Source organism: Hyaena hyaena, unplaced genomic scaffold (assembly GCF_003009895.1).
Source record: "Hyaena hyaena isolate Hyena2069 unplaced genomic scaffold, ASM300989v1 scaffold_621, whole genome shotgun sequence".
Classification (NCBI taxonomy): Eukaryota; Metazoa; Chordata; class Mammalia; order Carnivora; family Hyaenidae; genus Hyaena; species Hyaena hyaena.
This window is the reverse complement of record NW_024081249.1, coordinates 1,044,859-1,072,358: the sequence shown is the minus strand read 5'-3', so window position 1 is coordinate 1,072,358 and position 27,500 is coordinate 1,044,859.

The following is a 27,500-nucleotide window of genomic DNA, read 5'->3' as shown; positions in this document are numbered from 1 at the left end:
ACTAACAGAACACATCCTTCATTTTTTAAAGAGGTCAGAATGAATTCAGGAAATGTTCCAAGAACACAAGTAGCATATTTTATTTTTTAATGTTTTTATTTATTTCTGAGAGACAGACAGACAGAGAGAGAGAGAGAGAGAGAGAGCATGAGCAGAGGAAGGTCAGAGAGAGAAGGAGACACAGATTCTGAAGCAGGCTCCAGGCTCTGAGCTAGCTGTCAGCACAGAGCCCTACACGGGGCTCGAACCCACACACCATGAGATCATGACCTGAGCCGAAGTCGGACGCTTAACCAACTAAGCCACCCAGGCGACCACAACTAGCATTTTAAAAAAGAATTATCCTCATGGTTTTCCTCCAAAAAGAGTAGTAGCTTGACTGAGAGGTACTGTCATGGCAGAAAGCATGGACCGTGGAGCCACACTCATGGATTCAAACTTCAGCTCTGGAACTTTCTATCTGTGTGATCTTGGGAAAACAACCTAACTTCCCTGTGGCTGCTTCCTAATCTGTCACATGAGGATGTTAATAGGGTCTGCAGCACAGAATTATTACAAAAATTACGGGTCTTGATATATCTAAAGCACTTAAAACTATGCCTGACACATAGTGAGCATGATATAAGCACTCAATTTTGTTGCTGTTGTTGGCAACTCCTGTGTTATGCTGCCTCCTATGGTAGTGAAGATGAGCTCTGGAAACAGACAGACTGGAGTTTGATTCCTTACTCTGCCTCACATTAACTGTACGGTCCTGGACAAGTTACGTAATAATGGTAATGAGACCTGCATTATAAGATTTTATGAAGATTTAATTTAAAAACAAAAAATGTACACTCCTCAAAAACTGCTAGCTATTACTAGTACCAGGTGCTCTCCCAATGCATAAAGGAAAGGAGGTCCAAAACAAAACAAAAAAATAAAAATTAAAAACTAATGAAACTTGTGTAGTTCTAAGATTGTAATTGCTTGAACCAGGGCATTAACACTAGGATAGAAAGCTAGGTATAGCAGGAGAATAGGCCAGGTACCAATTAATGAGTACAATGCCACTGTTCCCAAATCTCAGACTCTTCTCCTACTGCCTGTAGGTAAATCCAAGCTCTTCCCCTATTCCAGGATTCAAAACTGTCTATCACTATGCATCAAAAATAAAAGCAATCTTGTTTCCCAAATAATAATTCTAATATAAAGTATCCTGAATTACTTTAAATGAGGGTTTTAAAAATTATTCAATCATTTAAAAAATTCATTTGGATACCGTCATGTAAAATTAAGTTGGATTATCTAACTCATCCGTTTAATTTTATAGATAATATAGTAGAGAACAAGAGGGGCTGAATAATTTACCCAAGGTCACATAGCTCCTAAGTAGTATAACTAAAGTTAAATTAACCCAGACTTCTGATTCCTAATTCACAGGTTTTTGAACTATACATGTTGCTTGCTTCTCTTCTCTTGTCCCTTTTTAAATCTTGTATCAGAAAGATGTTTCTTCCCTTTTATTGATTCATTTCTTTGGAATTTATGTGTCTCTATCTCTGAGAAGGTGAAACTAGCACATACAGAAAGTAGAATTAAATGCAGGAACACAGAAAGTAGCCATGCTTCATTAAGAGCAAATGGAGTAAACCTATGTGTAGCAGAGCAACGATTTCGCCATAGCTATCTGATTTTCCATCTTACAGAATCTGTGTGTTCCTTGTTCGTGTCTCATTAAAAGTTGCTGTTGTTCACTGGGGTAATTTTAAAAGTTTGGAAGACATGGACTAAAGTTATTGCCCTACACATGAGAACTTAATTGCACTTGAGGTTCGTTGACCTATTTACTTTCTTCAATACATTTTGTGCCTATGGTAATGAGAACTTGAAATAGACCCTACTCAGTTGGAAAGACAGCATCATCTGCTTTTCAATTAAATTATCCAGCTCAACACTTTCTTATTTACACCAATGCTACCACCAGATGGAGGGGAGGACCTATCATATCTATAGTTGACATTTTATTTTATTTTCCAAATTCTAAGTCCTTACTGATATTCCTCATTTCAAATCTCTGGGGGGAAATGCTCATTTTCTTATTCAAGAAACATAATTTCTTCTTGGTAGGGGTAAAAGTAAAGATCTTGCTAAGGCAGAATTCTTTCTAAAATCTGTTTTTGAAACAAACAACCTCGAACATTTCATTATGACTGCTTTTCAGAAAAACCAGGATATCTAATATATAAATTGCATTTTGTCCATGCTATCAGCAAGGAAAGAAAACTATAAATGCAATGTTTTGTTTTCAAAATATACAGTTTAGAATCATGCAATATTTTTTTTTCTAACAGAGATAATGCATTTTTTCATTATTGAATTAGTATGGGCAAAAGTGAGAACTGAATTCTCACAAATAGACCTAGCTTTACAATGCTAATATATTGGGACCTGATAACCACTAGTTATGAGTATTACAGCACCATCTTGTTCATATTACGGAGTCCTCAAATGGCCTTCATATCATAATTCAAAGATAAAGATAACTACTAATCAAATAACTCTAAATTCCAAGCCAAACAGAACTTGTACCTTCTTATTTAAGAGAAACTCAAAGAAAAGAGGAATTGAGAAAAGGGAAGAATTTGGATCAAGGGGAACTCAGGAAAATACCTTTGGTGAGACTCACTTGATAAGGCTCAACCTAAGCTCGGGTGATTTATAGGACTGATTCTGAACCCCACCTCACCCCCCAGGATTTTTATAGACTCCAAGATCCCAGGTAGTATAGTTTCAGTGAAAGCTCCAAGAGACTGTCTTCCCTATCCCCACACAGAACATTTAGGCCCAGCCAGACATATGAATGAAAAGGCAGAACACATAACTACCTGTGTAACTTAGAAAAATAGGGGCATCTGGATGGCTCAGTTGTTTAAGCCTCCGACTCCAGCTCAGGTCATGATCTCACAGTTCTTAAGTTCGAGCCCCAGCTCTGTCCCTAGCTCTGACAGCTCAGAGCCTGGAAGCTGCTTTGTATTCTGTTTCTCCCTTTCTTTCTGCCTCTCTCCCCCTCTCAAATATAAACATTTTTAAAAATTTGTCAGGGATAACTCAATTCACAAATTATCCTATAACTATCTCACAAATATCTCCTTTCTTACACTACCCAACACAATGCCTAATGTAAAGACTCTAGGTAAATAAAATCATAAATGCATTGTATTCCTAAAGGGCCCCTAGTGGGTCTGAAGCTCTGGATTTCTTAGGTCAATCCCAAGATAAGACAACCTGCTAAAGATATTCCAAATCCTATGTACCTCCAAAATAGCATTCTCTTTGGGAGGTACAAGCTGCCCTAGGTTAGCAATAAGTGATATAAACCTCATAATTCTGGGATTCAAAGATGACCTGCTATTTCATTATTGACTATTTTTTGAATACTGAGATTGTTTTGCCAATAATAGGTACTCAGATTAATGTGTTTATTTAAAAGGAACCAGCTAGACATAAGCAACTTCAACTCCACAACCCCTATCTAATCAAAAGGTCCCCTTCACAATGGCTCCTCAATATCTCAGCCAGTAGCAAACATCTAAGAGATGTAATGCTCATCATCCTATATAATAATAGATTTGCAGGATATCAGGAAAATAGTCTCCTTGCCTTCAGTGATGCCAAAATTTGGATGTTTTCCAAGGCCTTCATTTCTCCTAATCTACCAAGCTACATTCTACGTATGTAGAAAAATATATGAAGTTATATTAGAGATCTAACATTTTACCCTGTCTGTGTTAAATCTCCCATATTCACATAATAGTAATTAGAGATACCTTCCCCTCCCCATTCTCAGTCTATATGGAGCAGGTGGGTTGATCTCATCTCTGGTTCTGGGCTTACATATGCCTCAGATACTTCTCATTAGAGTATTACACATGATGAACAGAGTGATTTAATTTAGAGAATCCCAGCTAGGATGAAAGAAACTCAATTCCAAGGATATTTCATTATAATTTTAGGAAAGAGAAATTTTTGCCCTGAAAGAGGGGGTACAGAGGGGTTTTAGTTGGCCTACATGAAATGAAGCAGATGCAAAAGAAAGAAAAGACTAAGAGGTAGAGAGAGATCAAATCTTAAGGACCTTATTTTAGTGCCCAAATAGATTTGCCTGATGCCTGACCCATGCCTGAAATTTTCAGTTATATGAGTCAATAAACTCCTTTTTTGTAAGCCAGATGGTATCACCAGCAACAAAATATCCTCACTATGAATTTTATTAAACTTTTTTAACTTCATTCATGTAATAATTTTCATGTGAATTACAATTCAAGCTTTTCAAAGAAAGCTAATTTATTAATCAGTTTCCTACAAATGGGTACACTGAATATATATCACCATAAGTGTAGATAATTTATCTTTCTTTTTTAAAAAAGGAAAAACAATGGAGCAATAATATTAATATAATTTAGAGAATTAGATTTTTTTGTATATTAATTTAACCAAAAGACTGCTTTGGTTTACATCTGAAATTTTTCAAAACAGCTTTAAAATTTTGGATATCAAGCCAGAGTATGTTTTTGATAGTACTGAAACCAGTCTCAATGTCTACTGAAAACAAAACCAAACAAAAATTCAGAAGATTATACATTAAACAATAACAGTTTTATTCAAAATATGTAAAACCTCCACAATTATAGTTTTACATTACAGTATGACATGTCCTACCTTGTTGGCATTCTAACGGGGTGTGAAGAAATGCTATCCTCTCTATTCTAAAAAAGAAAATATTTGAATCTACTCTAATAATTTTTCTGTCAAACTAGGAAAAAGGATCATTCTCATTCTTTGTGTTTTCTCCAAAGCTGCACAGAATGTGTAGCAAATGAAAAAAAAGTGTTTAGAAGAGCTCGTTTTCATGCACTACAGATTCTAACCTTGTCTCTAAGAGCCAAGGTTGATGTGTCCCATGCCAAATTAAATCTAAGATGTATGCAGAAATGAAAAGGGTAGCATTCCATGAAAAATTCCACTTTCCAGTTAAAGTAGCTAAGGTTTATTAAATATGCAAAAATTACAATGTCAATGTAACTTTGCAAATCAGGGTTTTCTTTTTAAATGTTTAAGCACTGTACTGTAAAGAATGAAACAGCTGAAGACTTTCACAGCTTGTTACCTGTATCTTTTTCTCAAAGAAACTGCACTAATAAATAAGCCATACATTTCCCAAAGATAAGGGATTTTTGTTCATATCCCAGTGAGCAGTTTACTGAATATATTTGAACAAATTGTCTTTGTTCAGTGACCCTGACTAATTCTCCTGCTAGTTGGATCAGTGTTACAAACCTTGGTGCCTTATGATTCACCAGCATCCTATTTTTGAGCTGGTATATCCTCTCCATGCAGTTGATCATTGAGCACAAAGATGTTTTGTACTGGCGTAAGATGCATCATATTTTTTAAAATGGAGATTTGCAAAGGCTTAAGAAAGCTGGAGGCAATAATATAAAAGATCTGAAATAAGCATGTCTTTGAATACAGCACTGTTTTCCTTTCTTTTTAAGTAACTTTTACTTTTTATGACGATAAAGATAATGAGGTTTCAGTGGAAAATACAGAAAATACAGAAAAGTGTAAAGAATAAAAATCACTTATAATCCCTACATATGAAAATATTAAAATTCTAAGAACTGAGAATTCTCCCAAAAATGTTAAAATCTGGGGAGAAAAGGGGGATTCTTCTAGATATTTTAACATTCAAATAAATAGATAACTTTTTCCAAATTGTGATCACAGCCTAAATACTGTTTTGTATCGTTTTTACATTAGATGTATCATGAACATTTCCTTACTTTATTAATTATAAAATATGGTCATAACAATTGCATAATAATATACTCCCTCCTGCATTTTAAAATATCTTTACTGGGGCGCCTGGGTGGCTTAGTCTGTTAAGCGTCCGACTTTCACTTAGGTCATGATCTCGCGGTTCGTGGGTTCGAGCCCTGCGTCGGGCTATGTGCTGACTGCCAGCTCAGAGCCTGGAGCCTGTTTCAGTCTGTGACTCCCTGTCTCTCTGACCCTCCCCTGCTCACGCTGTCTCTCTCTCTCTCTCCTAGAAATAAATAAAATAAAAAAAAATAAATAAATAAAATATCTTTACTGAGGACTTACTGTGTGTCAGACACTATGCTAAGGTGTCAGTACAAAGCCCTGATGGATCTTTGTATACAGGCAGACACCAAACTGTTAATTACATACATGAATACTTTGATAGCTGTATTTTAAGAACTTTTTTAAAGGCCCTATAAAAGCAAATGATATAAGGCTCAGTCTAATCTGGGAGATCGGGAAAGGCTTTCCTGGGAAAGCACAATTTAAGATGAGGCCTGATGGGTGAGTAGCAGTTAACCTGGTGAAGGGAAAAGAAGAAAGTAAGCAAACAAAACAAGATGTGCAAGTCCTTGAATTGAGAAAGAGCTCCTGAGTGATTGAAGAATGGAAAGGTCAGAATGGTGGGAAATTAAAAGGCTGGCAGGAATTGGAAGAGTTTAGCAGGAGATTAGGCTGGCAGGGTAGTCAGGGGCAGATCTCTCAAGGTCTTTTAGGGCATATTAAGGATTGTGGGTTTTATCCTAAATGCAATGAGAAAACAAATGAAGGGATTTACACTGAAGTGATATGATCAGATTTGCATTTTAAAAAGACCTCTGTGGCTGCAGGACAGATAATGGATTACAGAAGAGAAAAGTAGAAGCTGAGAGACAGTAAGAGAACAATTGTAATAATTCAGGTCAAAGCCACTGGTTAGGACCAAGACAGAGAAGTGGACAGAGAGAGAAACAGACAATGCAAAATATATTTTAGAGTAAAATCAATAGGACTTGGTGATGGACTCAATAAGGGAGGTAAGCAGGTGATCTGTATGATGAGTCCCAGCATGATAAACTGAACAACAAAGGCCTCATTTGCCAAACTGGGAGAAACCGGTGGAAGAGCAAATCTGAAGAGGAAAAACAACAGTTCATTTGGGAAAACAACATGTTTGGTCTGCCTGTGAGATACCAAAGTGAAGATGTCAAGGTGACAGTTGGATGTACCAAGTTTGGTCCTCAGGAAAGGTCCTGGGGAGAAGATTAGATATTGAAGCCATTAACAAATAAATGGTATCTAATGATCTAATGTCTTCAGAGTCAGTGAGATATTTTAGGAAGCAAATGAAGAGTAAGCAAACAAGTAGAGTGGAAATTCAAACAGTTAAATGTCAAAAGGATACAAAGTTTTAGGCAAAAGTATTTTTAAAAGGAAAAGTCAAAGAGATAAGAGCAAAATCAAGGTAGCAGAGTGTTAAGGAAACCAAGAAAAGAGATTGCTTCAAAGATGGGAAATTATCTAACATATTTTTATTGCATTCTGATTTAATATGATCCACTGAATCAAACATGGAATCCATAATGAGCTCAGTAAGAGAAGGTTTGTTAAGACGTGGGGCAGAAGCCAAATAAGAGTAAATAAGGAATGAGGTGGTAAAGACAACCTATGTAGACAGCCTTTTTGAGAATCTTGGCTCTAAGGGTATTTCAGAAAGAGACGTACATTCAAGGAAAAGTGTGATTGATTGATTATTTGTTTTTTTGTCTTAAAGAATGAAAGTCTCAAAAATATGTTTGCTGAAAATGATAGCAGAGATTAAAGTGAGGAGAAACATAAATAACTAACTGCTTGAGCAAGGTCTTAGAGAAGATGAAAGAGGATAGAATCTAGGGCACACATAGAAGATTTCATCTTTCTCAGGAGATGGGATCCTTCATACTATCTCAAAAAGAAAAAAAGGAAGGGAGGAGGCAGTACAAATATAATATAAATAGATTTGTCATCACTGTGTAACAGTTTTTACTTTTTCTATAAAGTATGCAGCAATGTCATCCTCTGAAACCTCAGGAGAGAGACAGGAGAGTGAAAAATAAAGAGACTAGAGATTTGAAAAGATTGGAGAAGATGTGCAGGTATGAAATAATCTTTGTTAAGCGCAAGTAAGTGGAGTTGTCAGTTTTGAGGGCCCAGATGAAACGAAAGATAACTCAAAAGATGATTGATTTTCTTTAATAATTTGAGTCGCAGCAATACAGGCATAGAGAAAGCTGGTAGATGAAGTTTTCCAGAGCTGAAATTTTGCTGAAGAGTCCAAAAAAAAAAAAAAAAAGCAAAGTACAAAGAAGAGTTTGCAAGAGAGGAACTATAATGAAGAACAGACCCAAGCTGAGTACAATGAAAACAGGAAGAAAAGGTAGAGTCAAAATAAAACTTTAAAGAACCTAGGTGGTTGAACATTTAAGTTAATTTAAAATTTTAATTATATTATATAGTTACGAACATCTTTGCAAATAATTCATTAATAAAAATTTTGATCATTTCACTTAGATTCTTAAATGGAATCTCTGAGTCAATGCTAATAAACATTTTACAAGTCTTAATACATAGAGCCAAACTGCTTTCTATTAAGAGTATATACAGGGCGCCTGGGTGGCTTAGTTGGTTAAGCGTCCGACTTTCGCTTAGGTCATGATCTCGCGGTTCGTGGGTTCGAGCCCCGCGTCGGGCTCTGTGCTGACTGCCAGCTCAGAGCCTGGAGCCTGTTTCAGTCTGTGACTCCCTCTCTCTCTGACCCTCCCCTGCTCACACTATCCCTCTCTCTCTCTCCTAGAAATGAATAAAACATTAAAAAAAAAAAGAGTATATATAACAACAACAAAAAAAGAGAATTCCCACTACATTCACCAACACCGTGTATCATCACCTTTAATTATTACCTACTTAATAGCAAAAATGAAAAAATTTTTATAAAAGAAACATTGAAATATTAATCAAAATACAGTTTGCAGGGGGGCAGTTTATTATATATTTATTTTTTTCTTTTCAGCCAAAATGAAAAAACTGTGAATGTTTTATTATCAGTATTTCTTGAATTCACATAAATAACAGAGCATTAAATTAAAATGTACATTTCTTTTTTTTTTTTTTTTTTTACAAATAGTTTATTGTCAAATTAGTTTCCACATAACACTCAGTGCTCATCCCCAAAGTGCCCTCCTCCATGCCCCTCCCCCCTCCCCCCCACATCCATCAGTCCTCAGTTTTTGTCAGCATTCAAGAGTCTCTCATGGTTTGCCTCTCTCCCTTTCCCCCATCATTTACCCCCTTCTTCTCCTCCTTGTTCCTCAGTTAAGTTCCTCCTAATCCTCCTATACATGCAAACATATGATATTTGTCCTTCTCTGCCTGACTTATTTCGCTCAGCATAACACCCTCAAGGTCCATCCATGTTGCTACACATGGCCAGATTTCATTGTTTCTCATTGCCATGTAGTATTCCATGGTATAGATAAACCACATCTTCTTGATCCATTCGTCTGTTGATGGACACTTAGGCTCTTTCCATGTTTTAGCTTAAAATGTACATTTCTAAATTGTATTTTATCTTCCAGTAACCCCTGCAAAATTATCTCCATTTTTCCACGTTGAATAAGGATGGATAGTCAGTGAACTATGTCTGCCTTAAAAAGTTCAAATAATTCATAAGAGTTGACTTGGTTATAAATATTAATTTTTTTTTCTGTGCCATGATTTTACTAAAAGCCAAGAAAATATACCGAGGAGAAAAAAATAAAAGGAGCCTACCCTCAGGCAGTTTACAGTCTAGTTGGAAAGACAAATGTATTAACAAAAATTTCTTAAGAGCAACTGACAAAGCAACACCTACAAATTATTAACACTCAGCTAGAATGATAAATGTGAAAGAAAATAAGAAAAATGTAGTAGTTCACTGGTCAGGGTCAGAGTCATCTCATTCAAAAGTGAACTTGTCCTCCCTCAACCCAAGTCTTGTCCCTGTTGTGTACTCTGTCTCTAAATTATCCACTCAGTTGCATAAACCAGAAATCTGAACAGTCTCCCCAAAACACCTGCACTCAACTATCCACCAAGTTCTATCCATTCCAGTTCTAAATTCTCTATCCAGGGGTCTCTCCCTAAGCCTTCTACTACGGTCTTAATTTGGATACACAGAATTTCATGTCCAGAGGATTGGATTACCATTCTCACCAGCACTCTTCTCCCAATACAACCACTATGTAAGAATTGTGAATTGAATAGAATTTTATTTCAACCAATCAGGCATCATTCATGTACACTACCAACTGTTCAGGAGAACACCTGAATTCTAATAGCAGACTTCCTAAAACAATTGAAAATTTTATGTAATTATATGATGGATGCAGTTCGATCACTCATTTTCCTTTAATTACTTAACAAATATTTATCAAATAACTATTGAGTATTCATGTTGCATTTTTCCTTTCAAACATCATTGTTTTGATGCATTGTCATACAGACCAATATATCATAAATTGCTCTGTAATTCAGAGTTTGTTTAAAAAAATCAATCATGGATACTGTCTTCATCAAGATCACTTGATTTCAAACGATTTTGTTATGTTTTCTAACTTTTTTAACCATATGCTCTTTTCCATTTCATATAGATATTAAAAGGCAGTGTAGTAAAAATTTTTTAAAAATGGATTAAGCAACATACTTAGGTTTTCCACTCTTGATGTAAAAGCTTTACCACAACTTTTGTATTTGTATGTTCCTAATAAATATATATAAATCATCTTCTATTCCCCCTAAGTAGAAAAAAGAAATGAATAAAGAGAAATTTATCAACTAATAAATTATATTACAAGTTTATTTTTGATATAAAACTTGACCCCAAAATAGTATTTTTTTAATTATCTAGGACTGAAGTGACTGTCCCATATCTAACTTGTATTTCATAATTAAAATTAAAAGTTAAACATATAATATTTGGCACTGATGTGTACAAACACTGGAAACACACAGGTCTGGAACCTTCTGTTTTGGCTAATATAAGCCATTATTCTGACTCACATCAAGCTTAACTTTTCAGTGATATGGTCTCACTAGGCCTTATTCCATTTGAAAAGAACAGGACAAAGAGTTCACTTTCAGACAGTTCTGTGTTTCTTTGGTGTAAGAAAATGGTCTGCTAAAAGTCTTCCAGAAGGGGGAAAAAGATTTTTTTTAGTTACATTTTTACCAAAGGCAAAATCCAGAATATCCTAACCTACATTCTCTCTCTTCTTCAGATATTATATGCACATGCTTGTGTTAGTATTCAACATATAATTTGATTAAGTACTCTATTTACATACCTAATGGTTTCACTGCATAATGATTGCTCTCCTTTAATAGAATGGGAATATCTTTTAAATCCCCCTCATAGAGTCTGAGTAATACATTGAGTAAAATTTATCATTAACTTGCTAATTACTAAAATGATAAGAGAAATTCTAAAAAGAGAAGCAGGGATCTGAGTATTAAGAAAGAAGAGAGAAATAGAAAAGAAACAAATGAAAGAAATGATGTGGCTGTTAGATATTGTGGACACACTCCAGTATCTACTTACACAGATATTAGAAAGCCTAACCATCAAAAGGAATACAAAAGCCATTTTTTGGCTCTATTTCAAAAGTGGTTATTTACCTACCTGCTCAGCTGAAATATATAGTTCAGTGGCTATACCCGGCTGAGTATGCTTGGCTCAGGTACCCAGTAACAATGCCTAAGGAGATTGTCTGATTGCTTGTTTGTGTTTACCTTGGGACTTCAAATGGTCAACAAAACTATTAGTTTGGGAAACTAAAGGCATGTAATTGAAAGAAGTGCCTTTGGCTAAGTAGCAAGTAATCTATATAAATACACAAAATTACAAATGGCACAAGGGTGTGGTCCTGTTGTGATTCATGGAACATTCATTCAACAGTTATTAAATCCCACTCTGTGTGGGGTGTACGAAGTTCATTTCCCCCAACTCAGTGCTAATCCACCTCTCCTTTTTTTCACTGTCCTTGTCTCCAAGCCAGTTGTTCACTTCTGAGTTGCACGCCAGGAGTGTTCTAATGTTAATACATAATACTGTGTTATGTTAATACTGTAAGGAGAGCGGCACCTGGGTGGCTCAGTTTGTTAAGGGACCAACTCTTGCTTTCAGCTCAGGTCATGATCTCATGGCTCATGCGTTCCAGCCCCACATAAGGCTCTGGGCTGCCGGTACAGAGCCTGCTTGGGATTTTCTCACCCTTTCTCTTCCCCTCTCCGACTCATTCTATCTGTCTGTCTCAAAATAAATAAACTTTAAAAAACATACTGTAAGAAGAAGTCCCTGGAAATTTACATACATAACATACCAGAAAGAACATGGATTTTAGACAAAAACAGACAGATTTTAAATCCTGGGCTTTGGGAGCCTGGGTGGCTCAGTCGGTTAAGTGTCTGACTTCAGCTCAGGTCATTATCTCGCAGTTCTCGGGCTTGAGCCCCGCATCAGGTTCTGTGCTGAAAGCTCAGAGCCTGGAGCCTGTTTCAGATTCTATGTCTCCATTTCTCTCTGCTCCTCCACCTCTCATGCTCTGTCTCTCACTGTCTCAAAAATAAATAAAAACTATTTAAAAAAATTTTTTTAAAGAAAATAAAAATTTTATCTTCCTCAGAATTTGTATAAAGATTGAATATAATCATATGTGAAATACAAAGTACACAGTAGGTATTCAATAACAATAAACAAACATTATTTTTGAAATATAAACATTCTCAAGGCCTTAGGATTTTATTTCTAGTTCTGGTTAAACAGCCATTGTTCAAGTCCATGCTCCATGGGTACTACAGTATGTATTTTTTTCAAGTTTCCTTCATGTGTCAATCAGTGGCTTTAAGAGTGGGGTATATATTTCAAGTTCAGTTCCTAGCTCTTTCCCAATACTCCAAAAGCCTTCCTACTCTATTTCCTATTTCTCACTTAAATATTTCTATTTTACTTTCCTTTTCCCCACCAAATTCACCAAAAAAGAAACTTGCAGAGAGCCTGGGTGGTTCAGTTGGTTAAGCGACTGACTCTAGATTTCAGCTCAGGTCATAATCCCAAGGTCATGAGATCAGGCTCCTCACTGGGCATGAGTCTCCCTGGGATTCTCTCTTCCTCTACTGCTCATGCTCTCTAAAAATTTTAAAATAAAATAAAATTAAAATAAAGAAATTTTCAAAACAAAAACCTACATCCACCCAGAACTGAGTTTAGACTCACCTACCCAACTCACCTGCAAGTTTTTTGTTTTTTTCTTTTTTTAATTTTTTAATGCTTTATTTATTTCTGAGAGAGAGAGAGAGACAGTATAAGCAGGGGAGGGTCAGAGAGAGAGACACACACAGAATCTGAAGCAGGCTCCAGGCTCTGAGCTAGCCGTCAGAACATAGCTTGATGCAGAGTTCGAACCCACGAACCGTGTGATCATGACCTGAGCCTAAGTCGGACGCTTAACTAACTAAGCCACCCAGGCACCCTCACCTGCAAGTTTTTCTTATGCGCACCACATAGAGGATACCAAAGAAGCATACCATAAACCCTCTGATAGAGATACTCATACTCTCACATAAGCACCACTCAGCATTTGCAGTCTTCTCACCTATCATTTCTCAGACATTTCCCTGCTCTCCTGAAGCAAGCCTACTGAAAGTTCACATGTGCAAAGAAGCAAATCTCTGGATATATGTATGCAACAACTGTATTTTGAGTGAAAAAAAATGTAAAAACTGGAAAAAGTTACATAGCTCTTCATATATAACATTTATGTAAATTCAAACATATTCACAACACAATGAATCATATTTTGTAATGGTATATACAAATTCAAGGCCATTCAAAAAAGCTTATTAGAATGAGTGCCTACAAGGAAGAAGAAATTGCAAACACAATCAGAAATGAAAAGAAAAAAAATAAAACAGTGATCTTGTACAGGTGAATTATGTTAAATGCCATTAAGTAAAACTATTTTCACTACCAGTATTTAAGAAAGATAACGTAAATAAATATGTTGTAATCACATTAGACTAGGCTCTGCTGCAGTAACAAATTCTGAAGGTGAAAAGTATTTTTCATAGCCTTTTTCAAAATGACCAGTTATCAAAAATTGTCTTTTGTATTATTATTACAAAGCTAATGTTACAGAATGAGGTGAAGCTGAAAACCTGGGAGCTCCTTAAGACTAAAGCATAGAATTAGACTTAGCCAGTTACCCACAGCCGTGGGTTTCATCAGTCTTTAAAATAATACAGTGGAAGAGGCCAGGATGTACGCCTACTTTCTGTGGGCAGCTAGATCCCAGAGGGAAGAAAAAGGGGATTATTCTTTGTTTGTGGAGTTTGCCCTTCCAACGTCACCAGTCAGATTAAGTCACTGCTCTCCTTTCATGGAAGAGACATGTGGGAATGCAAAGAGGGCAGGAGTGTTAACCTATTCCCTCCACGTGAAAGGAAGCATCAGGAGTAGGAAAGTTTCCGGCCTTATGCCCTACACTAACTAACCGCAATGAAATTTTGAATAGTCTTTTGCTATCCTTTTTGTGAGCTTTAAATTATACCATCTCTTTTCAGCTATTACCCTTATAACACCTAACTTTATCTGAACAAACCTTAGATTTCCTCTAAATTATATTCCTTTGTATTCTACACATATTACAGCTTATTTTTATTTAATAACATTTTTTTCTTATTCACTGATATGTAAAAATGAGTTCAAGGTACTGTGATTAGTCCTCTACTAGTTTATTAAGTCATGTAATTCATCCCCATAAAAAAATGAAAGGTAATTTAGACTATTATCAGGTTGCTAATTTGTCACTTCTAATGCCATTTTACGAGATACCAGATACAATGCATTTTACAGAAAATGTTAAACAGCACCCAAATTCTTATATGCTTTAGAACTATCTCAATTTCTATTCAGTTATATTTTCAAATGAGAAATAGAATTCATTCTGATAAGGCAGACTATATAAAAGAAGACCTAAAAGAAATATTTTCCTTAGATGTGTTTTGGTACAGAAACATAAGATTAGAATTGAAATAATATGCTTTAGACAGTATATACTGTATACTTTCCCACCACTGTATAGTGTAGATTCCTTAAATTCACAAACACCTTTTTCTTAATCTGCATATTTTCTATTATATATCTCAAAACATTTCTTATCATTAGTTCCTGCTCCCTTTAAGAAGAAAGTATGATAAATTTGGCATTATTGTCAGGTACTTCTGATGCTAAAGAAGCCAATGAATCTAGTGCATGTTTGATGTGTTATGAATGCATAAATTATATTTAAAAGGGAGAATTCTGTTCCTTTACATTTATTTAGTGGGTATCACCATGGTAACTGAGCACTTTCACAAAGCCTAATTTATGACCCAAAAAAATATTAAGAGGAAAAAGAGCTTATATTCTTCATGTTTTGCAGATTGATAGAAGAAAACTTTGGGATCAACACTTATTTGGGGAGGGAGAAAAGAATATCTAGAAAGCAATATGGACAAAAGCAATCTCTTTCAATGTGTAAAGATTCTGTCCTCTCAAATCCATGCCATCACATAAACTGGCTCAGGAAAAAACCTTCTCACAGAAACTAATTTAATCTCACAACAGAAAAGCCTGGAAAAACAATCTCATCTAACCCCCTTTTTATGCAGATAATGTCCCTGGAACCTAGTCAGGTGGTCTGAACTCCTCAAGATCACATAACCTGTGTGTGATGAGTCCAGTCTCAAACCCTGGACAGTTGCCTCCTGGTCTCTGGCTCTTCTATTCTAATCACTTGTCACCATTAAAACACAACTCTGTGGAGAAGTCTTTGATTTCCATCAGATATATTTAAGTTCATTTCTGCAAGAGCCAGCTAAAATAACATCTAGTATATCAATCAAACAAGTGATATATTGTTGTATAAATATTCATATACGGAGCACCTACGTGGCTCAGTCAGTTAATCACCTGACTCTTAATTTCTGCTTTGCTGGGGCCATAAAGTTTATTTATGGTAAAAGCTAAAACCCAGGCAGGTCCTGGGATTTGGGCAGGAATTAAAAGTCTTCTACGTGGGAGTAACCTCTATATCAGAATCATAGAGTTTACTTTGTGCCAGATCTATGTTGGTGAATGTGATGTCATGGATCCAGGAAGCAATGATCACAACCTGGGCCAAGCAAACTTGATTTGTAGCTTCCTTCTAATTGTTCTCATCACAGAATGAGCCCTTATCATGAGCATCTATGACCCAGACAGTTCAGTCAACAACTACAATTTGTTTCTACGGTTTTATGGGCCTAAAGAGGCATGTCTTTAATTTTTCAGTCATTATTTTCTGACAGACCACAAGCCAGGACATTCATGGCAGCCTACAGTTGGTGAAAATATAACAAGGTTCATCAAGGGGAGTAATGGCCAGAGGTATGAGAGTAGCCTTCCTTTCTGCTCACTTTGCAGAGTAATCATGTCTACTGTCAGTTCTACAAAGCTGGTATTGAAGCTGAAAAGCTATAGCAGCCCAGTGTACACCTTGGGATTTCAGCCTAGATGAACCACCAGTGAACTAGTTCCAAGCTTATAGGAAAACCTCTGAGAGCCCCATTCCCCAAAAGGAGAGCTGTCACTTTTTCATATAAAGCCAAGGTGTTACTCAGACAACATCTACTCAATCTTTAAATATGCCATTTCCACTTTACAAGTGAGACTTTGGGGTCCTTCTCATCAGTTATTAAATCTGATTTGACTCAGGTCAAAATGAGAATATCAGGACAGAGAGCCAAAAGGCTTCCATGGATCAGACATTTGGTTTTAACAAGACTTAGTAGCAAGCTAATAGGTGCTGTTCAAAAGCGATGTGCTTGGTATTGATGTAAGGAAAGTGATGCATCAAAAACCCCAAAGGGGGACTGCGGTTAGAAGCTGCCTCTCTTTTACCAGAGATTCCCACTGGAAAATCATTAATCATTGTGAATTTTTTTAAAATTATTATTTGAGAGGGTGGAGGAGGGGCAGAGAGAGAGCAAGAGAGAGAGAGAATCCTAGGCAGGTTCTACACTCAGCACTGAGCCCATCATGGGGCTTGATCCCACAACCCTGGCTCATGACTTGAGCTGAAATCAAGAATCAGGTGCTCAAATGGCTGAACCACCCAGGCACCTCTAGTCATTGTGACTTTTAGTTCAAAGCGGTCATTAGGGTTGTGGGACCCCGAAAGTACTGTCACTTCTCCACATATAGCTCTTCCTGATCACCAGAGTACCTTTGGTACTACTTATGGGATAGGAGTTACAACCATATTTGCATCAATTCCTACTATACATTCAGACATGAAAGCAACAAAAACAGTATAATAATTCAGCCCAAAGCCCCCCCACCACACACACACAAGGTTACATTAGTTCCCCTTCCCCACTCTAAACTTTGCCCAGTCCAGTCAGTTGAACCTGTGTATCCTCTCCTCCTCAACACAAGGTAAAATGGTGACTGTGACACTTGTATCTAATAAAATCATATAAATTCGAGTCCTCCGCTCCCTGACGTTCCCTAGCATACTTAGATGAGTGGTAATATCCTTTGGTCCTCTTGAGGGCAAGGAGGTCTCAACCTCAACCCTATTCATCTGTAAAGGAACTAAGGTATAGGTGGAAAGTAAATATGATAGAGGAGGGGTGGTGGTGAAGGCATTATGAGGAAGTGCAAAGGAAAAAAGTGATTCTGCATCAATAAGCAAGATTCATTTACTTTCAGTTTTGAGTGGCATAGCTCCTGGCTCAACCACATTAATTTCTAATGTGTTCTATCTGCTCATCACCCTACATCAGGTGGCATGATCCTTATGGCTGACGCCATCTATTTTAGTATTAGGGATACCCTGCTTTAACAGCCACAGCCACACTGCATTCCCCGTGGGACCACTGGATGATACTCTTTGCCTGCCTCCAGCCTGACACACAACAGTGACTTTTAAGGAACTCATTTTAATTTGGGACATCTGGAGCACTATCACTAAGGTAATGACACATAATTTCTTGCCCAGTTTGAATATAAGGGCTAGGGAGTTTTCTAGACCTATAGGGCAGCCATAAGACTTATCTAAGAGTTTGGTTCTGTTTCTCATTCTCCAGTAGGTCATCTTCATCAGCATTTTAACACAAATTTGCATCAATATAAGCTCAAATACTTTTTAATGCATCATCTATGACTTCCCATATGAATTTGTCTTTATCAGGGAAATTTCTCCAAAAAACCCAAGAATCTCTTATAACAACCATAACTACTGGGTTGGGGATGGGGGAGAAACTCCAGTGGTTTTTTATTTTTATCTTTGAATGGGTCAAAGATTGGTATAACAGTCTGCAGGAGGTACTAAGCCATATGAGGGTCCTTTTTGACAATCTTCCTTAACAAGCATTACACAGCCTACCCCTCATTTCTTAAATAAACCAACCACATAGTAGTCATGTCCAGATTTACATCCACAGAGGTTGCAAATTTCCCTTCTTTGACACTTGGTAGAAGTGTTTCTCCCTTGTCAGATAAAGGTCAGAGCCTTCTGGTTCCCTAAGGTGAATTTTAATAATAGTTATTACAATGGGGTGGGCCTGAGGCTGACCACCAGATTGACAAGAAAGCCTTTCCTCCTTCAGAGGAGAGTTAGAAACAACCAGTGCACCATTCAGAAAGCTGCCTTTCAATTTACTTCTAGTACTCAGCCTGCAACAGCCTCCCAAATTCTTCTTCCTTAACTGGCAATAAAAATAAAGTAGAAGGTTATTTATTGCCTCGTTGACCATTCAGTTTGTTCAACAAATCTGCTATCAATTCCTCATGGAATTTCTTGAAATCTTATTTATCAGCCATGAGGACTTCATTCTTTCTCTTCCAGAAAATGATGGTTTTTCAGGTATCCCTTCCTTATCAGCAAAACTGTCAAGATCTTTGAAGGATCAAGATTTTACCATACATGAAAGCTAACAAATTAGACAACCATAGTTTCACAGAGACTGACATGTGATTGCTGTGTCACAGACAAATGCCAGTTTATTCCTGAAAGCAATAGAATAGCTAGAGTATCAGTATTTGCATCATGTTTCCAAAGCTCTATTCCTAAGGGTGAGGTCAAGGTGCCTGCCACAGGTTGCACTGCAGAGAGGAACTCCAAGCACAGGGAACTTGAATCTTTATCATGGGCTGTAAGCACACCTGCCCTTTGCCCCAGAGGAGGATGTTATCTTTATCATTCCAGATAGTAAACAAACATGCCCTTTGCTTTACAGGGAACACATCTCTATCTTCCAAGGCTATTCACTATTCAATCATCATTGAAAAGGTAGCCTGGAACAAAGGTAGCCTGGGCCTCTACTGATAAGACACACAGAAATGCAAAAGACCCATGAATTATTACCCAAATATGTAAACAAAGAGTGAAATGATTTTAAAAGTTAAATCTTTATATGAGCTTGATATTGTTATGCCAATACTTTCATTTTTAACATATTTATTGGGTATAATTGACTTACAAAAACTGCACATATTTAACTATGTTTTAACATGTAAATATATCCATGAAACCATAAGAACAATCAAGCTAATAAACACAGCCATCCCCCTCCAATGTTTATTTGTGTCCATTTTACTTTTAACTTCTCCTTTTATTAAATATCAGATAATTTTACTAAAAATAGATGAAATTACTTGAATTACCACTTTCTCCTTTGAGATGGCAATGATATTTTTACCAGACAAGACATGATAAGTGATTCTTGGTATCAGTATATGCTTTAGGACACAGACTGAGCTAAATGGCTTCACGAAAAGAAATCATGAAAGTTTTCTTTGATTATTCTCAATAACATGTGGATAAGAATGGGTATTGAGTTTTACTTGAGTCAATGGAAATTTTCATTTTGATATTTTACTCACCAAAAACTGATCTTTGTGCAATATTTAGGTAATCACTGAACCATAAAGCTTTGATTTTCTTTCAAGAAATTTGCTGCCTATTTTTTTTCTCTAGAGTTAATCACTTAAAATAAAAAAAAGTAGTTCCACTATATTCTGGCAAATGAAGATAAATGAAATGTTCTTTTTAACTTTTAAAGAAAGGTAAGGCGGGGCACCTGGGTGGCTCAGTCGGTTAAGTGTCCAACTTTGGCTCAGGTCATGATCTCATGGTTCGTGGATTCAAGTCCCGTGTCAGGCTCTGTGCTGACGGCTGGCTCAGAGCCTGGAGCCTGTTTCACATTCTATCTCTGACCCTCCCCTGCTCATGCTGTCTCTCTCTCTCTTTCTCAGAAATAAATAAGAACATTTAATAAAGAACGATAACGTTTCTCTATTTTTTGAGATTTCTTTAAAAAAGAACAGTAATGTTTCTCTATTTCTGAGATTTCTAAAGTAAAATTTTCCCATAGTCTTTAGAATATTGAAATAAATTATATAGAACATAACAGGTATGTGTCACATTAACATAGTATGAAACCATAGCTAAACAAAATTAAAGTATTATGTATGTGGTTTATCACGTTATAAATCAAGTAGCACTTTACTTAAATAGGAAAGAACTAATAGACTATACCTGGCATCATTTGACATCAAGTATAGCAGACCTTATAAGAAATGGGTATGTAAAAAACACTTGATTAGGATTTTATTTGTAGTGGTCCTTGGAATGATTTCCTATTCAAGAGAAAAACTAACTGCAAATATGTAAACATCTTCAAGTGGATGACCCAATGGAAATCCCTAAAATTCTAATGAATAAAGAGCATAATTAATATTATGACATTTCATTTCTGCTTTTAAGATGTAAACTACACAGCAAATAAAATCCTCTTTTATATTCATATTTATCATAGGGCTAAGGTATTTGTTGGTATTTATGTACTTTTAAAATTAGGTAATTTAAAAAACATTATATCATCTTTTTTTAGTACACCCTAAAAGCTAAAGATATATTCTAGGAACCTAAACCTCACTGCAGCTTGAAATGTATCACAAAAATACATTATAAAAGAAATGTTAATACATTTTCACAGAGTGGCCTGAAAGATGTTTGGAAATGCAGGAAATAAATGATAAATGTTCATTGTTTTGCTCTCTTAAGCAATGACAGTTCGACAGGGAAAACTAAAAGATTTTCTGAAATTAAAATAATTTTTCAATATGTTAGATAAATATCACTATCAAGAAAGTGCTTGAGCAGGCAAAAAATATTTTATTGGCCACAGAAAATTTAATGAAATTTCCATGCTTGAAAACTAGCAATACGTAAACAAGTAGGCATCTGAGACGATATTAAGGGATATCCAAAATCTACCCATAACCCTTTGGAGTTTTGAACCTACCTTTTTCTCATATTCTTTTTCTTCTTTCTTCCTTTGGTATACCTTATTCAATCAAGATAAGTGCATGTTAATTAAACACTATGGGGAATTTTTTTTAACTTCTTGGTACAGTTTGTGCCATTACTTACTCTACACCTATCTATGAACCCTATGACTCTCCTCACAGATGACATTCTTCTGTCATCTCTGTTGCCATCATTCTTGTACTTATAAATGAGTTGTTCTTAGCAGACTATACTCATGAGACTTGGGCGTACTTCCCCATTTGGTTCTCTATACTCTTAAATTATTTTCCCCACCCAATCTAAGCTCCAAGGCTTGATCCTTAAACTAGGACTCAGCACAAAAGACTGAATCAGAGATATCCTTCTTTAAAGAAGTGTGTCTATAGATGTATTGCCCTGCCTGTGTCCTGATTATGAATTCTAAAAGCAGAGGAGAAAAAACAAGAGATCATGGCAGGAGCAATAGATTTGTGGTTGATCAGAGTTTGATTCAAATCTTGGCTCCATCATTTCTTAATTTACATAGCAAATTATTTAACTTCTCTGGGTATACTATTTCTCAACTGCAAGTGGAGGAAATGATTTTGCCTATCCCACATGGTTCTTGTGAGCATTAAATTAGAAAGTACAAGTTATGAAGCTTTGTTTAGAGTAAATTTCAAATAAATATTAGCTGTTAACTCAAAGTTAAATCAATTTCACTAGGCATTGATTATTATCTATGTTTGGTGTGTTTTGGGATTTTATAAGTTATTTTTCTTCTAAATCTGAGGTCAGTTTTCCTCTGGCACACACATTTCATACGTTGTCTTTTTAAAGCACAAATCTCTACCACGTTAGTTGCTCTCCATCTCCATCTGGTCTCTGTCTTTCTAATCTCATTTCCTAGCTCCCACACCACACACATACTGGCTGTAGCCAAGCCGCATTGTGAGCAACCCCTGAAAAAGCCTTTCCTTCTCTCCTCCACACTCTGACATAGTGTCACCCTTTCAGACTGCCTCTTCCATTCTGTCTCTTTTCCTCTTGAACAACTCTTACCCACCCCTCAAGACTCGGCCCAATGACCTTACCCTAGAAAGCCTTCCAGAACCTCTCCAGACCTCAGTGCTCCCATAGCACTTATTTCATATCACAATTACTGAGTCTGCCTAGTTGTTTTATTTCTTCTTGCGTCTCCTCCCACATTTGGTTGGGATCCTCTAGTGGGAAAAATCTACATTTCTCTTTTACCCTCATACTTGGCATATTTTTTGCATTCAACAAGTGAAGAGTGGATGGATAGAAGGGTTGTATTCTATTGGTATCTTAATAAATAAATCCATAAGTCATGACTATATCCATACACAGAAGTTGATACTTTTGTACTGACATGGATTAAAGCACAATCTTCAGAAAACCTTCATTCAAAGACAAATACATTACAATGGAGGGGAAAAGTATATAAATCCACTATCGTTTTTACACAGATTTGTTTAGCCAACCAGCAAATGTTAGAACAGGGTTCTGAGGGTCTGGAGCATATCTTTTTAGGGAGCAATGTTGCCACAGGAAGAATGCAAAACATGCATTCTTGCTGAGATAGAGAGAAATTCATGTGGATAACAGTGGATGTTCTAGATAGGTTATAACTGATCAACTGTAAAGCAGAAATGACCAGAGTGGCAAAAGACTGAGGAAAAGCTGTCCAGTCAACAATTTGCCACAGACCATACCCACACCCACAACAGCATAAAGCCTCCTCTGGGAAGACAAACTAAATGTAATGCTGAAGACATCAAACGTGGTTAAGAAAGTGAATGTACTATAAAGAAAAATCATTTCAAAATTATGAATATAAATCATATTTTGGATTTTTCATGCTATTGCCTCCATTATGCAGCATGAATAGCTCAGAGCTAGAAGAGAACCTATAACACATAAAGTGAAAAGCTAAGTAACTTGCCAAATCCCCAGAGACCCACAGCTAAGTACTGTGTCAGGTACTCTTTCACCATCCTTACCAAAAATGTGTATTTTAAGAAAAAAGAGAGAAAAAATAGTTGCTTCTATTTGTAAAAAGAAATTCCTTAAGGAAGGAAAACACTGCAGGACAAACAAGAGACTACTTTACATTACACCAGTGTTATTTATCTTCATTGCTCATGGTGAGAGCTGGGTCAGGACAAAGGGACAGAGACCAACAAGAGCCAGTGGCCTCACTGGCAGAGATATATTGGCACTGCTGCCCTGCAGTGCTCAGGTCAGGAGGCTGGGAGGTTAACCTTGACACCGGGGCAAAAGGGGAGTTATGGAGAGGAGCAGACCTAGACAAGCAGTAAGGAATTACAATGCTCCCATAACCATACATGAGGGAAATTGCTTTACAACAGAGTACAGACCTATTTCTCAGAATATGTGTTTCTTTCTCACTATTGTTTGGACATAACTTTCTGTGAATAAAACGTCTGACTCTTAGTTTTAAAATATTCCTCCCAAGGACGCTTATGAAAAATGTAGCAGTTTTTCTCCTGTGCAAGATTGTATAATTAGTCACGAAAATGTACTGTCTTTCCTCTGAAGGGATTAAACATCCTCACCCTACTCTGTTGAATGCAGAATAGAGTATGACTTGCTCTGGCCAATGAAATATGGGAGGGGACATCTATCACTTCAAGCGGAAGCTTTCAGAGTAAAGCATGCTTTGCCATTCTATCATTTCCTGCCTCTGCAACAATCAGCAATTTTCAAGTGAAAGGCTTCTCCATTAGCCTGGATCCTGGAGTGAAGATGACATGGAACAGAGCTGTAGCCAACTCACATTGGACACGCAGCATGAATAAGAAATAAGCTTTTCTTTTCTTTCTTTCTTTCTTTCTTTCTTTCTTTTTTTTTTTTTTTGAAGATGCTGACATGTGGAGAGTTGTGTGTTACTACCAAATAACCTAGCTCGTCCTGACTAATAAAGATGCCATTTCTCAAACCAAAATGTGGCAGGCCAAAAGGAGAACTTCTTAGTTTAGAGTGATACACACTATTTCTTAAACAGTTAAGATTCCTAAAACTAAATATGATATTCATTGAAATTAATCAACTTAAAAAACAAGTGATGTTCCAAAAGATCATTTTAGGTCAGAACACTTCTTACAAAGAAACAAGCTTATAAATAGGAATTAGAATCCTATGCTAGTACTTTAGAACTTTAGTTCTCAAAAGTTATATTATTTTAGTTACCTTATATACTTAAAAGAGGGGAGATAATTTGTAACCTTGTTTCTTGAGAAGAAAAACTAAAAATTACAATTTGAAAGTCAGAACACTGAATACACGCCTCCCAAACATGGCACATTTCATAACAGGAGAAGAGTGATTTGTTTGTTTACAAGTTAGTTTTGTTTTATATATTCCTCCTCTATCAGTGCTTTGGCTCTGGGACAAAAGAAAGAACCCCCCCACCCCTTGCAAACCCTGCACCTGCTCATGGGAGTGTCAGCCCCTAAGGTTTCAAGGATTCTGGTGGTATCAGCAAGCAGCGACAATTTAGCTGGAAAAGCAATGAGAAAATAAAAAACTTGCTGATAACATTGTAGTAGTTATCTACTGCTGTATAACAAATTACCCCAAAACTTAGCAACTAAAAACAATAAACACATTATCTCACATAGTTTCTATGGATCAAGAATCCCTGATTATGGCTGAAGATCTTTCATGAGATGGATATCAAGATGTTGTCTGGAACTTTAGTGATGGAAAAGCTTGCCTTGGGCTGGAGGATTTACTTTCAAAGTGGATCACTCACATACCACTTTGTTGGCAGGACTCCTTAGATCCTTCCCTTATGGGCCTTTCTATAGGGATACTTAGGGCCCTTACTTAAGCTAGCTTGAGTAGCTGCCTTCCCTGAAAGCATGTAATATGAAAGAGATCACAAGTTTCATCTTTTACAACTTTACCTCCAAGTTGACACACTGTCATTTCCACATTACCTTATACGTTACACAGATTAGCCCTGTTGAGTGTGGCAGTGGACTATGCAAGCTGTGGATATCAGGACACAGAAATTATCGGGGGCTGTCTTGGTTGGTGGCTACTATATTTATATTCTCTTTACAAGCTAAAAAATTTCTTGGTCCCTGTCTGGTTTTATTTATTAAATTCAAGGACATTATAAGGCCAGCTCATAGGAAATTCTAACCAATATAATTCCTATTGAGATATCTGTCAAATCAAGTAAAAAGGTCATTTTTAAAAATTCATAGTCACATTTAAATGGCAGGTAATAAAATAAGTACTGTAATTCAGTATATTTAATTTTCTCATTTTCCTCGTGGTGGGATTCATTTAGTACCAAAAATAAATATCAAAAAGGTATTGTCATTACGTAAATATCTTTTCCTCAATTCTACATATACTCTTTCTTACTCATATCATCTGATTATGGATGATACAATTAAGAGTCATAAAAAGGCACTGTAAAAAAATTCTAATGTTATATAAATGCCAATGAAACAATGGATATCACATTGAAAATATAAGCCTAGAAATATATTAAGAATAAGCTCTTATTTACAAGACCAAAGAAAGCTTTCAAAGATTTAATTTCAAGTTCTAAGGTTAATTTTTAGATTTTCACATTGTCTTTTATATTAATTGTTGCATGTCTTGACAAACCTAATGATCTGCAAAGTACTTGCTAACATCTTTCACACCGTTCTTTTAGTGCATTACCAACCATAAGACATAGTCTGTGCAATTAGGGAATGTGAAGTGTAACACAGAGAGACAGATGTACAAGTAAATATACCTGAAGTGCTCCCCAAGCCTGAACAAAAGTTTGAATATCACACTAACAAATATACAAATCTTCCTAGTTCCAAGTCTTACTTATTCACACAGAAAATCTAGTCCCTCGAGAATCCTTTCCTCTGTTCTCACCAGCAACAAAATTTGTCTTTGAAACCTGTAGGTTTGCAGATTGTATTTGAATACGTGTGGGTTCTTCTTGCCAAAGGACCCTGCTGCCCTTTGCCATTCCACGTGGGTGGGCCTTCAATGCTCTCAGTCCCATTTCTACCTCCCCAGCTTTCACTCTTCTGTGTTTCACCCACTGCCCCCTGTTCACTCAGAGAGTCCTCACTCCTCACAGAGGAGGCCCCCACTAAGATCTCATGTCAATTCACCCTAGTCCCCATAGTATCCCAACACCTTGGCAACCTCCTGTGAAGTGTGTGCTCGGGGAGGGGCACTGTAGGAGGTACTTGCATTACATTGTGTTATTCTTAATACAAGACTCCACTTCCAAGCCCTGTTAGCCCAAAGTATCATAGGCTTCTCAGGGACCTGTTCTGTCATCTCTGTCTCTGCTACCTCAGGCATCTGGTTGGACTTGCCACTGATCCCTTGTCACTGGCCCCTTCATTTGCATATAAGCGTGATAAAATTCCTTCAGTATTCCCTCCACCTGAAAGGCATAGTCTAAAATTTCTTAAAATTACTTAAATTTCTTAAAAAAATATATCAACCTTCACTGTATCCAATTCCTCATTTCACCCTCAATTCCCTACCTATTCGATTATGATATTCGGCTCCACCATTCCATGAAATTACTAAAGTTAACATCATGAACTATCCCATGTTAAATTCAATGGAAATTTACTCCTCTTTCCTCACCCCTCCTTCCACCCATTAGGCCGCTACTCCAGACCAGGTTTCCAATGACTTACTGTGATGTGGGGATGTTGCTGAAAAAAAATGTGGGGGAGGGGTGCTTGATTAGGTCCTGGCTGGAAGCTTAAAACTTTGATGGATTTCCCTTGCGACACCTGCTTCTTAGGAACCATAGCACCAAGCAGCGATTGTGATCTTTCCATGGGCAGATCACTGTAGTTTCTACATTGCTCTACTGTAGTTTCTAGTTTTAAGCTATGAGCCTGGATTTAGTCCTCCATTATACATGAAAATATGTGAGACAGTATTCTCCAAAGTTAACCAAGTTCTTACTGCCTTTGCTCTGCTTTTTAATCTAGAGTCAAGTAGCTCAACAGTTTTAGCCCTACACTGTGTTTCTGCTCTGTGTCTGCTAGTAAAAATATCCATCTCTTTTTGACTGAGTTTTGTCCTTTTGGTATTGTCCACTTATCTTTCAGTTAGCATTGTATGTAATTTTATCAGAAAGGGTGTCAGAGCACAGCATCTTATACAGATATCTTCAATCAGTATTTTCCCTGGCTTTATTAAGGTATAACTGACAAATAAAATTATATATAT